This window comes from Polyodon spathula, chromosome 2 (assembly GCF_017654505.1).
Source record: "Polyodon spathula isolate WHYD16114869_AA chromosome 2, ASM1765450v1, whole genome shotgun sequence".
NCBI lineage: Eukaryota > Metazoa > Chordata > Actinopteri > Acipenseriformes > Polyodontidae > Polyodon > Polyodon spathula.
Window position 1 is genome coordinate 2133936 of NC_054535.1, and position 16485 is coordinate 2150420.

The 16485-nt window shown below is 37.8% G+C and overlaps 1 pseudogene; it reads right to left on the minus strand.

Moving 5' to 3' along the window:
• Positions 1-235: 235 nt before the first annotated feature.
• Positions 236-15814, minus strand: LOC121328730 (annotated as a pseudogene).
• Positions 15815-16485: the final 671 nt, after the last annotated feature.

Below are 16485 nucleotides of genomic sequence, written 5' to 3' on the forward strand. Positions count from 1 at the left end.
TTATGACAGGTGCTTCTACCTTTGTGTCCACAAGTCCATGTATTTATTTTGGTGGCTGAAACACATGGACGGCTTAGTACTGTATTTATTGGTTTGTGCCTCTATCCCTGTGACTCACTGTCCAATGAACACCTTGCTCCAGGTTTTTGCCAGTTGGTTTAGTAAGCCATACTCATTCATGTGTACAAAAAAAAAATGTATTTATTCAATAGTGAATTTTGGTACATAATTAACCTGGTCGAGTTGGACTGACCCATCATTTAAAGCATGGTACAAAGTAAATGTGCTGCTAAAGGACTGCTGGAATAGTCAGTGCGTACAAAGCAATGCACAGCCCAGCACTGAGGACAGCTGCTTTAATGTGCTGGTCTCTTCTTTCTCTTTCTCTTAGAAGCTGCTGTGCTGCTAGCTTGAATCCTGTAAAACAAACCAAAAAACAAATGCCATTGTAGTGAAGAATACACATTCAACACAGAAAAACAGGAGCTTTGAAAGCCTTAATACAAAAACACAGCACTGTACCTGCAGTGTAGCATTTCATGTTTTGAAAACCAGTGTTGGTGTTATTATGCATAGCTGTAACCCATTTTTCCAAACCCTTCATTATATATACACACACACACACACACACACACACACACACACATATATATATTTCATAAATCTGATCAGGGTTTAAGTTTTGTCTCTACACAGTGAATCATATTATTACATGTACCAATCTCTGCACCTCTTTCCCTCCCAGATACGGAGATACTTTGTCATGCATTTGTCTCCTCTTGACTCGACTACTGCAAGTCTCTTGGACAACGTTCATCAAGCTTCATGGCTCTGACTCTCTGGAACTCTCTCCCAGCTTTGGTATGTGATGCTGCGACTGTAGCTCGCTTTAAATCAACTCTCAAAACCCACCTGTTCTCTCTTGCTTTCCATGCTCCTTAAGCCTGAAATCTACTATTAGCTGCTGCTACTATTTCACGTATTGTTACTATCATGTATTCTGCACTTTCCACTGTATTTAGTGTACTTTTTCATGTATTATGCTACTATCATATATTATGTACTTTCCACTGTATATCATATTTTATGCATTTCTCTATTTGAAGTCTTCCACTATGAAAGGCGCTATATAAAATAAAGATTGACTGATTGATTGATTTAGTGGTTCCCCAATTTGTTCCATATATATGTTGCAGTTTTGGAACATATAAAGTAATATTAGCAATGTTCCATCCATGGAATTTGGATAGCTAACCGCTGATGCTGACATACATACGTAAGTCTTCACTGTATCCCAATGGTCAATACCAAGGGGTGGGGGAAGTTTGCTCTGTATTCACTCTACTTATTTGACATCCTTTTTCATTGTCTCTGGTTCTAGTATGACAACATCCTCCTCTTCACTGTCAAAGAAGACGACTGGCTCTTCGGGGGGGGGCAAATAAAACATAGCATTTCTGCATTTATTAAAAGAGAAAAAAAATATTTACAAAATGCAGATACATGCCTTTGTTAACCCTTTTGACCTTCACGTGCAGTGCTTGGGGGGGGCTCTTCCTCCCTGGTTTGGTCTTCCGCTTCTTCACCCTCTTCATTCTCCTCGAACCCCCAGGAATTCTGCAGCCCCGCCCTGATCTGAGCTGTTCCCGGAGCACGTACCACTGGGGATGGGATGCTGTCTTTGTAAAGGAAAAGTTGCTGATGGTGGATAACTCCTCCTATTCATAATTTAAAAGGGCATCTTAAAAAACTAACACACAATTACCCTAACACCTCACGCTTTGAATGCTGAGTTTCAGCATGGAGCTCTAAAAAGCAGAGGACTTTTTGTGGTTTGTACAGGGTCAGCAGCATCTACAGACTTTATTGTTGCTTTTGCTGACAATGCCTTATGAAATAACATAAAGCTGCTGGCTTTCCTGTCTTTACTGCTCTACTCAATTCGATGTTTCTATACTATGAAAAACACAGGACACGATTCTGGTGGTGGCTGTGTCTTGTACAGAAGCTCTTCCGCTTTCTTTCCGATGTCCTCCATGTCAGCTGGTGCCACTACCACTTTATAAGCTGTGATCCTCTGGTTTGGCATGGACTCTGCAAAACCAAACTTCCCTCCTTCTTTCCTGTAATATTTTTGTTGTGGGAAAATTACTAAATTTACTGAGGGTTTCCTGGAAGCCGTTTTAGTCTGAATGACTTTTCAGTTTGAGGAAATCCAACAAAACAGATTAACAGAGTACTGAATGGCTTCTGTAGATTACAGACAGGCTTGCTACTATTCAAGTTTTATTTTTTTGCCAAATTTATGATTAATATCAAAGTCTATTTTAGAAAGAATTTACTGGTTTTCGATCTTTAATTTTCAATTCAAGCACAGAATGTATGTTTTTTTTAAAAAAACAGACTAATTGAGAAACGTCTCACTTAGCGAAACCCCTTGACCATATTCAACATGCAACAAAACTCACTTAGCGAAACCCCTTTACCATATTCAACATGCAACAAAACTCACTTAGCGAAACCCCTTTACCATATTCAACATGCAACAAAACTCACTTAGCGAAACCCCTTTACCATATTCAACATGCAACAAAACTCACTTAGCGAAACCCCTTTACCATATTCAACATGCAACAAAACTCACTTAGCGAAACCCCTTTACCATATTCAACATGCAACAAAACTCACTTAGCGAAACCCCTTTACCATATTCAACATGCAACAAAACTCACTTAGCGAAACCCCTTTACCATATTCAACATGCAACAAAACTCACTTAGCGAAACCCCTTTACCATATTCAACATGCAACAAAACTCACTTAGCGAAACCCCTTTACCATATTCAACATGCAACAAAACTCACTTAGCGAAACCCCTTTACCATATTCAACATGCAGCAAAACTCACTTAGCTTAACCCCTTTACCATATTCAACATGCAGCAAAACTCACTTAGCGAAACCCCTTTACCATATTCAACATGCAACAAAACTCACTTAGCTTAACCCCTTTACCATATTCAACATGCAGCAACTCACTTAGCTTAACCCCTTTACCATATTCATGCAGCACTCACTTGCACCATATTCAACATGCAGCAACTCACTTAGCGAAACCCCTTTACCATATTCAACATGCAACAAAACTCACTTAGCGAAACCCCTTTACCATATTCAACATGCAACAAAACTCACTTAGCGAAACCCCTTTACCATATTCAACATGCAACAAAACTCACTTAGCGAAACCCCTTTACCATATTCAACATGCAACAAAACTCACTTAGCGAAACCCCTTTACCATATTCAACATGCAACAAAACTCACTTAGCGAAACCCCTTTACCATATTCAACATGCAACAAAACTCACTTAGCGAAACCCCTTTACCATATTCAACATGCAACAAAACTCACTTAGCGAAACCCCTTTACCATATTCAACATGCAACAAAACTCTCTTAGCGAAACCCCTTTACCATATTCAACATGCAACAAAACTCACTTAGCGAAACCCCTTTACCATATTCAACATGCAACAAAACTCACTTAGCGAAACCCCTTTACCATATTCAACATGCAACAAAACTCACTTAGCGAAACCCCTTTACCATATTCAACATGCAACAAAACTCACTTAGCGAAACCCCTTTACCATATTCAACATGCAACAAAACTCACTTAGCGAAACCCCTTTACCATATTCAACATGCAACAAAACTCACTTAGCGAAACCCCTTTACCATATTCAACATGCAACAAAACTCACTTAGCGAAACCCCTTTACCATATTCAACATGCAACAAAACTCTCTTAGCGAAACCCCTTTACCATATTCAACATGCAACAAAACTCACTTAGCGAAACCCCTTTACCATATTCAACATGCAACAAAACTCTCTTAGCGAAACCCCTTTACCATATTCAACATGCAACAAAACTCACTTAGCGAAACCCCTTTACCATATTCAACATGCAACAAAACTCACTTAGCGAAACCCCTTTACCATATTCAACATGCAACAAAACTCTCTTAGCTAAACCCCTTTACCATATTCAACATGCAACAAAACTCTCTTAGCGAAACCCCTTTACCATATTCAACATGCAACAAAACTCTCTTAGCGAAACCCCTTTACCATATTCAACATGCAACAAAACTCACTTAGCGAAACCCCTTTACCATATTCAACATGCAACAAAACTCACTTAGCGAAACCCCTTTACCATATTCAACATGCAACAAAACTCACTTAGCGAAACCCCTTTACCATATTCAACATGCAACAAAACTCACTTAGCGAAACCCCTTTACCATATTCAACATGCAACAAAACTCACTTAGCGAAACCCCTTTACCATATTCAACATGCAACAAAACTCACTTAGCGAAACCCCTTTACCATATTCAACATGCAACAAAACTCTCTTAGCTAAACCCCTTTACCATATTCAACATGCAACAAAACTCACTTAGCGAAACCCCTTTACCATATTCAACATGCAACAAAACCATGGTTACCAACATCCTGATTGAAATAATCACAGAGGAGCTATATGTATAGATAAAGATCCTTCACACATTAAAAAATGGTCTCAAATAAACTGCAGCATATAAAAGTGTATTACACAGACTTTTATAGCATATATTTACAGGTAAAAATAATATGCACAGAACAAAACATTAGATAGTTGAACAGAAGTAACATGGACTTTTTATTAGGAGTCTGAGCTCCACTCCTGCTTCTGCACAGCTGGACTTAGGAGTCACTGGAAGGCAAGGCAGACAGGCCCACTTCACCCTGCCACGGATACTTCAGCCATCGGCCAGGGTATTGTGCACAATACTCAATAAGTGTTTTTGCTCTTGTGCCCAATTTTCAAATCAAACCAGTAATACCTTAACCTGCTAAATTCAAAGTAGGTGCTTAGAATGACAGGCGCTGTAGCTGACAAATGAAAGTGCAGTCAGTGCAGGTCTTGATGATTGACTGTCATTTAAATGAATGAGAGCATTGTAGCGCTGCTTCAGTCAATGACATCTGTCAGAACAGGATGCAATTACTGACAGTGAAACTACAGTAGCCTACTAAAGGACCACTGAGATGACTGCAGCGACCCCTAGCCATTCAGAGCTGAACGGAGACGGGACAGACAGCAACTATAAACAACACAAACTAGAGATAATTTCTAAATGATTATTTTTGGTAAGAAAATAAAAAAACAACATTTATCCTATGTAAATGTATTTTAATTGAACTCATATTTTTCGGACTTCGATGTTTAACGAGCTTTACCGATTAATATTGAAAAGTAGCAAGCCTAGTTATAAACAAATAGGACTAACTGATATGAATGAATAAAACCTTATTTCACTGGGTTTTTTTTCAGACCCAGTTCCTTTCTGATCAACACCAAGTTCTTACCTGACATTCATGTTATTTTTAAGAATTTTTTGGATCAGCTCTGAAATTTCTGTCACTTTCACACTGGCAATCTTACTGCACCTCAGAACTTGCAAAAAACAACATAACAAACAATGTGTTAAAAAAAGTGTTCTGAGTGGCTATTGTGGGTATGAAAAAATCAGCTGGCTCACTGTCAACCCAGGTTTAGCCTACATGGAGGATATCATTTAGTACTTGATTAAGTACAGCATCAGGATGTTACGTTCCGTCCTTTCACGTTCAAACATCACTCTTACATGGCACGGCGTATTAATCAGAACGGGGAGCAATTAAGGCTAATTCATCAGCCATGCGACAGATTATTATTATTTATTTATTTGTCAGCTGCCTTTATCCAAGGTGACTTGCAGGTGTTACAGGGCAGCACAGGGTTACAATGCAAGTTTCATATTTAAATATAGTATAGTTTACAGTAAGGGCAAACAATACTACTAAAATACAAAATAAACTAGGATGCAACAAGTTAGGATTCCGAGAAGTTAGATCTACAATGACATATTAGTAAGGTAGGGAATTAGCTGAGGATCCAGTAACGTGGTGCTGAGGTCTGGCGAGTCTAGTTCATAGTAGGAGGGGTAGATCAAGAGATCTAAACAGGGGGGTCTTGAGAGTCCAGATTTTTTTTTTTTGTCACTGAAAACTTACCATACCAAAACATACAAGTGGCAACTGTGAAGCTCTAACTTGGTCTTTCAGAAGAATTATCCCTCCACTGGACTGAATGGTGCAAACCTGCCTGTGCTTGTTCATTGCAATCACCAGCAGCCCATCCATCACCCACTCCTCACACTCCACCAACAGAAATGTCCTTCAGAAAAAGACATTTCAGTTTTTTAAGATTTGCAGTCAGTGTTTTGTTTTGTTTTTTCAAATAAATTACACTTAAGTCTATCTAAACGTGTGTGTCGGACAGGGACAACAATCAAACCTTTTAACAATGCAGATCTTTTAATGGAGCTGAATGCATGCAGTTTTTCCGAATTTAGATGGCGTACTTGCAAATAATGCCTTAAGGGATACATTTTTTTGTATTGTTTGGTTGCAGTTCCATTGCATCAAAAGCACACACTTACCCTTGCTGGAAGAAAGAGAAGCTGACACAGATAGGCATGTGATGAATGCTTAATGGAATTGGATCCCGCTCTTCTGGAGTGTACTGTCAACAAAGCAACATGGTCAATAATCCGAGAAACAATCGATGGAAGGGTTACCTATTGTTTTTGTTAAATTACACACAGTTTGTTAATTAATTACACCCCAGGGAATTCTGCACAGAACAAAATCAAAACTATGCAAAATGATGCGGTATCTCTGTACAAGTATGTACAAAGCAAAAAAAGTATTGTCCAGTTGTATTGGGTTCTTCTCTCATACTGGATATTAAAATACTAGTATAAGTTAAAAAATAAAAACACTGGTTCTTTCAGTTTGTCTTCCGAAAGAGAATGCCTCTGATTGGACAGGACAAGATTATACAGCGAGTTGCTGCACTCAGGATCAGCTGCATTTACTGCATTTATGTATCTGAAAGCTAATGTTTTCAAATTAGGAAGACGGTCAGCTGTCGATGTCAATTTCCCCTGGCGGTAGAGAGCTCTGGAACACATCAGGTGTCACCTTCACAGTGTACAAAGCAAAGCAAAGAAAATCTTTTACTCGCTCTCTTTTGCTGACACATTTGCAACGTGGGACCTTGTCATGACAAAATCAACCAATGTTCCCTTTGTCCTCAGTGTGATACAAGATGTTTCTCCACCCATCTCTGTTAACGACGGTATTATTTAATACATTTTAAGCGTAATTGCGTAATTCCCCGGGGTGTAATTAAGTAATGTCGCCTCTGCAGAAAATAATAACTGATAGTACAGCTGTGGCCAAACACTTTGCATCACCCTACAGAATGAACTAACTTTCCTTAATAAAGCTGAATGAAACCTGCTGAATAATACCGCTTGTAGTGTTCCATATACTTAACTGAAAACTGACAAATTAAAAAATGTGACATTTCAAAATCTAACATGAAATGCTGTTTCACTATTACGGCTTCTCGTAAACTTTTGTGAAATGATTTTGTAATGTCTTTGATTACATGACTTTAAATAAAATATCAAAATTATGTTCATATATTTATTTTTTTCTCACTACGTTTCGAACCTAAATTTCTAGGTGATTTTGTATACTCTATGGAATTAATACCACGTACAATATTTTTTTTAGTACTCATTCAACCAATTTCAAATGCAGTGTTACAAGGACCTTTACAGAATCATAAAGCAATGCATTAAATATTCAAATGCTGCTGGAGGCGTTCACTGAGTCAGACTACAGTGCATTAACCTTCTTGGCAGTTCTTTTAATTTATAAAATAAATTACTGACTTCATTCTGTATGACTGCTGGAACTTCTTAAAAACTGACATTTCCTCCTTAACATGAATACTATAATTAACAGCAACTCAAACACCAGAAAATGATCTTATCAAACATAGGAACTAGGATGTACTGGACCCCTTTCACAAGCCTGAACGTGTTAAATAATCCAGCAACAACCGAGTTTCATTAATATCAATCTTTACTAATCCATAAAAACCTGGCCGCCCCACTTCATATAATCTAAAATAGGGGGTCAAAGACCCTCCTGTAAACCTGCCTTTGATTGGCCCATATACTATGTGTAAACTATGTTTCTTGCGTGCAACTCTAAAGTCACTTATTTAGTGAGAAATTATATTACAGTTCACGTTGTGAACATAAAATAATGTTAATATACTGTAACATGCTGAGTTATAATTAAATCACAAATGATAATTTGCCATTGTAATGTAAAAACATTTAGAATACACTTGACTACTGGCTCCTCAGCGCATCTACAGAGAACTTTTAAAAACCTACAGCCAGTTTCATTATAGACTTCAATAGCAAGCTTTGAATTCTGAGGAAACGGCATACTGTACTGAACGTTCCTAATGTTGTAGCCTGTTTAACATTGCATGTGAACCGACACCTTTTTTTAATATTATTATCGGTTTCATTTTGGAATTACTGATGAAAATCTGAGATTTTAAACCCCAACATGTCTTTTGCAGCTAGGCCCTTATGGGTCATCCTGCAAAGTTGAAGAAAAGTTTTCTTTAAAAAACAAAATCAAATAAATTATTAATTCAAGATTTTTCTTTCAATTTTGAATTCAAATAATTTATTACACAAACCATAAACAAACTGGGTTTGTGTACTTGCAGTGTAATGAGAAAACAGTATCACTTCAACTAGTCTGCTGGTACCTCCAGTGTATTCACAACTGAAGTGGTAAAATACTCCCAAACTAGAGGAAACAATCTAGCAGGGTTTATTGCTGACCCACTGTTTGAACAGGGTGACGCATTTACCAATGCTAATCAACCTTTTACTTCGTTTATTTTGTCATATGGTAAATAATTGAAAGAAAGTTGAAGCAACGAATATCTGCAGGCACAGCCATTATCAATAGCTATTAAAACACATGGGGGTACAAAAACGGTTTCCATAGTGACATATCTCCATGAGTTTTTAGAAGAATGTCTGAGCTTGGCCGGGGGCCTTGCCTAAGTTCAGTTATTGACATCACTAGGCCTTCAGAGCTGTGTAATACAGCTTGTTGATTCATTGCTGCAGCCGTTATTAGTTTCAGCTTTAGTCATCAAAGAATGAAAGCCAGGAGCTAATTTGATCAATAATTAATCTTGGAACTGGATTTTTACACAACAAATAGTTCATTATACTTCTTTTTCTTTTCTTAAACAAAACAAAAACATAATCCATCCCTCCTCCCCAATTTTTTTCAATCCATGTTACTTACTGTAGCTGATTTTACTCTCTCTCTCTCTCTCTCTCTTCTCTCTCTCTCTCTCTCTCTCTCTCTCTCTCTCTCTCTCTCTCTCTCTTAATATATATATATATATATATATATACCATATATTAATCATACCGTATTACTTCAATCTGGCACGGCATCGTTTATTGTAAATTGATCAAAATGACTGCTGTGCTTAAAAGAGGGTGGTGATTATACGAGGACGACCTTTATTAATAATACTACGATTTTCAAACGCTGCAATATTTTATGACATGATGTGTGACATTTTAGAAGTATCGCGGTTGCTTATTTTCTGTAATACGGTAGCCTACCTGTATGTAGCAGCGTGTGTGGCTAACCTACTTTGACTACAGTACATTTATCGGTGACAGTTACCGAGAGCCTATTAAGTGGGAGTTGAAAGGTCAGGGGGTACTGTTCCAGCAAATCAGGAGTGTGTATTGGTTGTTAAGGGGCGGGACAATGCTGGTGTGGCAGTTAAATCCAAGAGTGTGACATAGATGTTTTTCTGCACCAAAAATGACCTCAGAATATCATCTCGATTTCTGTAAAAACTACAATGTATCCTACTCAGTTTTTTTTTTTAATCACTGTAACTTGATGTTTGCAATTTCTCTGCAAGAGAAACTGAAACTAAATCTTCTCATAGATAGTAAGCACATTGTTTACGGGAATTACAACAGAACTAAAAACAAAACCACCTATAAGAGCTTCAGAAGGACCGCTGTTCTGTATGTAGTTTATCTTGCATTTTCTTTCAGAACAGTACTACCATAAAATAAAATGTGCCCGATCTCAGTTCCCGCAGGCAGGTGCATCACACAGGGCGAGGCAATCCACACACAGGCAGAGGGCGGGCGTGAACCCGGGACCTCTCCGATACCGCTGTACAAAAGAGCCGGCACCTTTGCAAGGAGCATATATCGGGTTTTTGTCCCACGTTCCTTATATAGCCAAGGAGCATATATCGGGTTTTTGTCTCTGTATGTGATTATGTCACCTACCAGCCCTGCTGCTGCCTTCCCCCATGCACCCTACAATATGTTTGTGTACATTAGTCATTAGTTTGTAATGTACGTGCTAGATTGAGGCTCCCGTCTCTTCGGTGTGTTACATGTACATGGTCAGTGTTGTGTGTTTATTTGTTTACCGTGTGTGTTTTTTTTAGTAGGGGGAGAAAAAAATACCTTACTGTGTCTTTATTGATAGCGGCGTTTATTCGAGGGCGGCCTCTATTATAAAGCTGATATATGACTGTGGTGTCAATACGAGGGCGGCGCCAAATTGAAGTAATATGGTATATATTTTTCAACAAAAGCACATTGTTTAAATACTACAATCCAGAAAGTCCTGGGTCACAAATCAACCAAGTAAGTACTTGTAATTGTAATTTAATGTCGTTTCTCATAGTTTATATTGTCTGAGAACAGTGTCATTTTGCCATCTGGTGCATCATGTTGCCACGCTCTTCCGTTCACAGGATTCCTTTAAATACAGCACACCTCTATTTGAAAGTGTCTACTTAATATTGTAGAAAGGCAACCTCCTTAATCCCATTTCATCTTGAAGTAGAACTCAATGAAGTAACACATACCACAGTGACATCTTCCCCTTGGATAGACACATCTGGGCGCCTGAAGTGGCACAGCGCAGTTATCGCAGCTATACTGGCAGCACCCATGATATTGCCATCATGGTTTAACAAATGCAAGTCCACACGGATTTGCCACACCTAAAATCAATCAATCATCACATTAAAATGTTACGTATTCTCAAAATGGCCTGTCTTTTCTTTACAGCAAGCTAAAAAAAACAGACATTTACTGTAGTTGTGTCCAAAACTGATAACTTTTCAGACTGCTGTTCTCTCCCAGAAAGAGAACACTGAAATGCTATCTTTTAGAAGCAGAAGATATAGTTCAGCAATACTGTAGGTTCTAGAGCAAGGCAACTGTTGAAGTTTCACATTTCCATTAGCGTGCAGTCATGCGGAGCAAGGGAACAGTGCTGTAATAAACACATTAAAACCATTCAACCATGGAGGGAAAGAACAGTTTAAATTCCAGTCATTAATAGGACATGGTTTGCTTACAGTTGACTGTTGAAAACTCTTCTCATCAATTTGTATTTTGTAGTGTATTTACAGCAGACTACACAACTGCACACCCTAGTTTAAGTATTAAAAGCATGACATTGTTCAAATGATATAGCTATGGGTGGAACGACACTAATCACAAAATGTCTGCAACAGACATCACCACATTACCAACCACTCAAGAACCGCCTGTAAAGTAGCTTTGTAGTGTCTGGTCTTGTATCACAAGAGACACCTCCGTTCCAATATGACACATTGTGTGAAGGAAGAATCACAATTCATCAATGCAAAATGAATTGTGAAAAATCCTTTACTATTTGCATGTGTACACACCCCTCTTCACTGCCATCTATCGAGCAAATCTAGTACTACACCATACACGTGATCAAACGACTGAGTGCAGTGTGGAATGGAATGGTGGCTTCATGATTCGCCCATATGCTGGTTACAAGGTCAAACTGTCAGCCTAACTCTTGGAAAGCCCCAGTCTGTGGGATGCAACTCCGGTCCTGAAGCTGCTGCCCTGTACAGGACTAACATGACCTATTATTGGTTCAGTTTAATAATTAAGGACATGGTTGTAACAAATCCCGGGACTGGACATGCTCATGTTTATCCCTGCATTACTGTATGAAAGCCATTACCAAATTGAAATCCTGACGAACAGCCTCACAAACTGGTGGTGGTTTTGATACGAACACTGAAAAAATTCCACAAGATCTGCTGGAAAGTATGCCAAGTAAAGAGATGCACACTCCACAGTAGAAAAGAATGACTTGATCGTACCTGCAATGAACTGGACCCAAGGGGGACAGGGGAAGTTCATTTGAGAAAACTTTTCTTTTGATACTCTCTCACCTTTTCACCAGAAGCAACACAAACAGACTCAGTGTCTATACACTTTGAATTCCATAGACATTTTTCCAATAGTCGATTTAACTTTACTACCAGCTCTGACTGCCTGAAAATCAAAATGCATCATCTCAGAGTTAATACATGCAATAATACATACATACATACAGAAAACAAATAATTCATTTATGAAAGGACCCTTCCAGGGTATATGGAATGGATTATGCCTAAAGAAAAGCAGTGTCTCTCAGACAGGGTGTTCAAAGCTGCCCCTCCCACTCCCAGTCTTTTTTCCAACCCTATTCTAATTTGTTTAATTGAACTCATTAAGCCTCCATCCAGACCATGAAGTAGTTAAGTATATAATTTGACCTGTTAAACCTGGAGTGGAACGGCCCTCCAGGACCACGACTGTTCACCCCTGCTCTATGATGTACTGTTTATTAACACTGAAGTATTTGTATTCATTTTATGATCTTCATTTTAAGTCATCTCTGTTGCTATTTTTAGTAAAATTGAAATTTGTTGTAGCAAACATAATATGAAATTAAAATACAGGACTACATAACAGAGGGAAATTGCTGGAGAAATCAAACTCTTTCCACAATTTAACAAGAATGCCAGTGACAAGCCACTGCTATAAATACAAAATTACAGCTATTAGTGTAAATAGACAGTTCCTTTAAATGCCACCAGATTAAGACACTGTCAACAGCTTGTGCAGGAGAACATCCTTAGCAAGTTTCCACCCAATTGGACATTCAGTTCTCTTCACATCTGTCAAAATGTAAGGGTGTCTGTGGATAACCTCACAGCCTCAAGAGCCTGCAGTAAACAAGGTCTCTTAGCAAGCTTCATCACTGGAGAAGAGGTGGAAGGATGACGGATGCCATTATAATAAGTGTCTCACTAAAATTCTAGTCTGGGATAAAAAAAAAAGAAAAACAGTTAACTGTACCTGCCAGGTTCAAATGCTGGAGAAGCCATCCGTCAAAGTTCGAGGTTAAAAAAGAGAATTCCTTCTGTAGGCCTATTCATTTTAGGGGCTACAAGCTCACACAAAATTTGTGCCAACACCCTTTTAGAGAAAAAATAAACCAAGTAATTACAGGTAATCAAATGAATGAGGTGACACTATTACCAACATCACTGAGCCTATACAGGTAGCTAGAACTATCATTGAGAAACCTTCTCAACCCTAAGCAGCAGATGTTAAACTACTGTCTCAATTTAAACTGTCGCCTGTTCTTTACTTTTCCCTCAAAAGGGTCCTCTTTAAGATGGGTATGTCTGTACTACATGTTCTCCAGGGCACATCTGCTTCACATGTTGATGCGTCTTGTCTGAAACATGCATCCCATTGTCCTGAGTTCACATACAGAAAACCCTGATCCTGAAGCTCCACTGTCCGCCTCAACATTAAGATTCTCACTCTCTTGTACATTTGTCTCCTAGTCTTTGTTTTTTATTTTAAACTGGCACTTGGGTGTTATTTTTAGAACACAACATTTATACAGAAAAGGGTAACCAGATACCAGTAGCATTTTTAAATCACCGAGCAATTTGCTTTTCCATCTGTATAAAACTCTACATATCTTTTTTTGTACAATTCACTAGAAAAATGATAAAAGCTTAAGCTACTGTAAAAGTGATTTGTTGCTACCTCGTTTTCCCAAGATCAACAATACAGCAACCACAATCTGTACCACATGTAATCTTGATATTCCTGTAGTCATACGTCTGTCTTCCGTCAAGGCGCTGTGACACAAACAGAAACAGATCACTTAATACGCACGGTCTCACCAGAAACGTTTAATGTAAATGCTCTGATTTCCTTGGGTGACATAATAGGTGATGTAGGGTCAACAGTGAGACTCTACCAACCTGCACAAAACATTTGGGTGTTATGGCAATTTATGCAACCTATCAAACTTTGCGTACTGGGCATGTCCAGACTATTTTCACCCTGCAATGCACATGTCCAGATTTTCTTTTCCTATGACTGAAGATGCTCATCAAAAACTGATACTTATTTTTTTTTTTTTGGATGATAAAGTACATATTTGAACTGGGTACAGGGATGTTTCTTTAACCACTTGCCCACACAGCCTCCTATAATTACTATTATTAGAGACATATCTTGGTGTGAATTCCAATCATGTTGTTGATATTAGTTTAAAAATAAGTCATGTTAATTCTATTACATTATTTTAGATTGGCTATATATTTTCTAGAATCTTTTCCAACTGCGCTCTATATAACCACCAAGATGAATGGTTGGATGGTTTTAGCTTGACCAAAAAAAAAAAAAAAAAAAAAAAAAAACGTTTATAGCTACAGATGAAATGTTGGTACAGGTGGCAGATTTTGACAAGGTGGCAAAATTTGACGCTTATACATGCCATTTTTTGCTACCAGTGTAGTATTATTTTCAGATATGCGGTTAAAAAGTGGTACCTAGTGCACTGCGCTTGCACGCCCATGCCTAAACAACTTCCACTTAGAAAACACCTTAGTGTCCGATCAAATCTGGGACCTTATGCTGCTTTCCGTCTTCGTCTTTTTTAATTGAATGTATCAATTTTTTCCACCATTAAAAAAAACCAGTATGCGACTATTTATCACATTTTGAACATTTTTTTTACTCCTGCAACTTTGCAGTGGGCTTTTCATTTTGTCTTGTTCGTCATGAATTGTTTTTTTTTTTCTTTTTAGAGAAATTGATTGTCTTTTTCCAATTTAAGTTTGCAAATAATAATAATAATAATAATAATAATAATAATAATAATAATAATATGTATAATTAATGGCAAATGTGCCTCTGTTTGACAATAGGAAAACACGTCACATTGCAATTGAACGCACCTGTACCAAAATCTCACAGCGTACCACTTTCTAACATTACACAGGTCAAGTTTTGGTACGCGTACCACACTGTGACGATGTACCACTTTATAACACTACACGGGTAGCAAATTTTGACAAAGTTGCAACAATTGAAGTTACACCGGTATTTGGAAAAGAGTTTTAAATGATAATTAACATGACATAGAAACTACACAACAGCATAAACAACACATTACGAAACACGGTTTGTTTTCGAGTGTCCAATACAACATAATGTATACATTGTTTTTGCACAGATAAATCACCGAGTACAGTATATTTGCAGTCGTGAGCATCCATAGATTGAAGGGACATATTGTGAACAAAATGAAATGTAATGTACAGAATTGTTTTTTCTGTGAAGCTTCATTGTGCTTGGCTAGTGATTTTGAATGATTTATTTTAAAAATACAGAAACAATTACATGGTAATGGCGTTTAGAAAATGTGCACACTCGCGCGTTATACGAATACCTACCCTTTTCTCAGAGATGGCCTGTAACAAAAACTGTCTCTCGCAGTTTGATAGCGGCGTTTGCCTCATTTTTAAATAATCTTTATTTTTCTTTTTGCAGCTGAAAACACACTCAAACTCCCCTTTCCACTCACAGCATGGCTATTCGCTGTAGCACGATGACATCAACCAGCGACAGTGTCAGTGTTTTCTCTCGATGTAGTGTCATGTTTCTTCGTCAGGGCAATCTGAGGGCGAGAACGTAGTTTTGACGACAGTGTGGTGCTGGTCAATGAATACACATTCTGGAAAATGAAAAAAGTGTGTGTGTGTGTGTGTGTGTGTGTGTGTATGTATATATATATATATATATATATATATATATATATATATATATATATATATATATATATATGATATATATAATAGTATAACTTTATTGATAAAACGGTAACTGTCCATATTGAACTTGCTTGAAAGTTATTTTGCTGATGAGAGGTAACTTGTCCGTATTGTTCTCTAGCTTGTTTTTGTATCAATGATTTTACAGTTTAGCCATGGTATGCCAATATATTGTGTTAATTTACAGGGTTAACAATGAAATAAGTACAGTGTATTCCAGTTGATGGCATATTCCTGTTAACTTTAAAAAAGTGAAGCACATTTCTTACGAAAATGCACATACAGTAGGTTCTTGTTAATTGCATATCATAAGAACATAAGAACATAAGAACATAAGAAAGTTTACAAACGAGAGGAGGCCATTCGGCCCATCTTGCTCGTTTGGTTGTTAGTAGCTTATTGATCCCAAAATCTCATCAAGCAGCTTCTTGAAGGATCCCAGGGTGTCAGCTTCAACAACATTACTGGGGAGTTGATTCC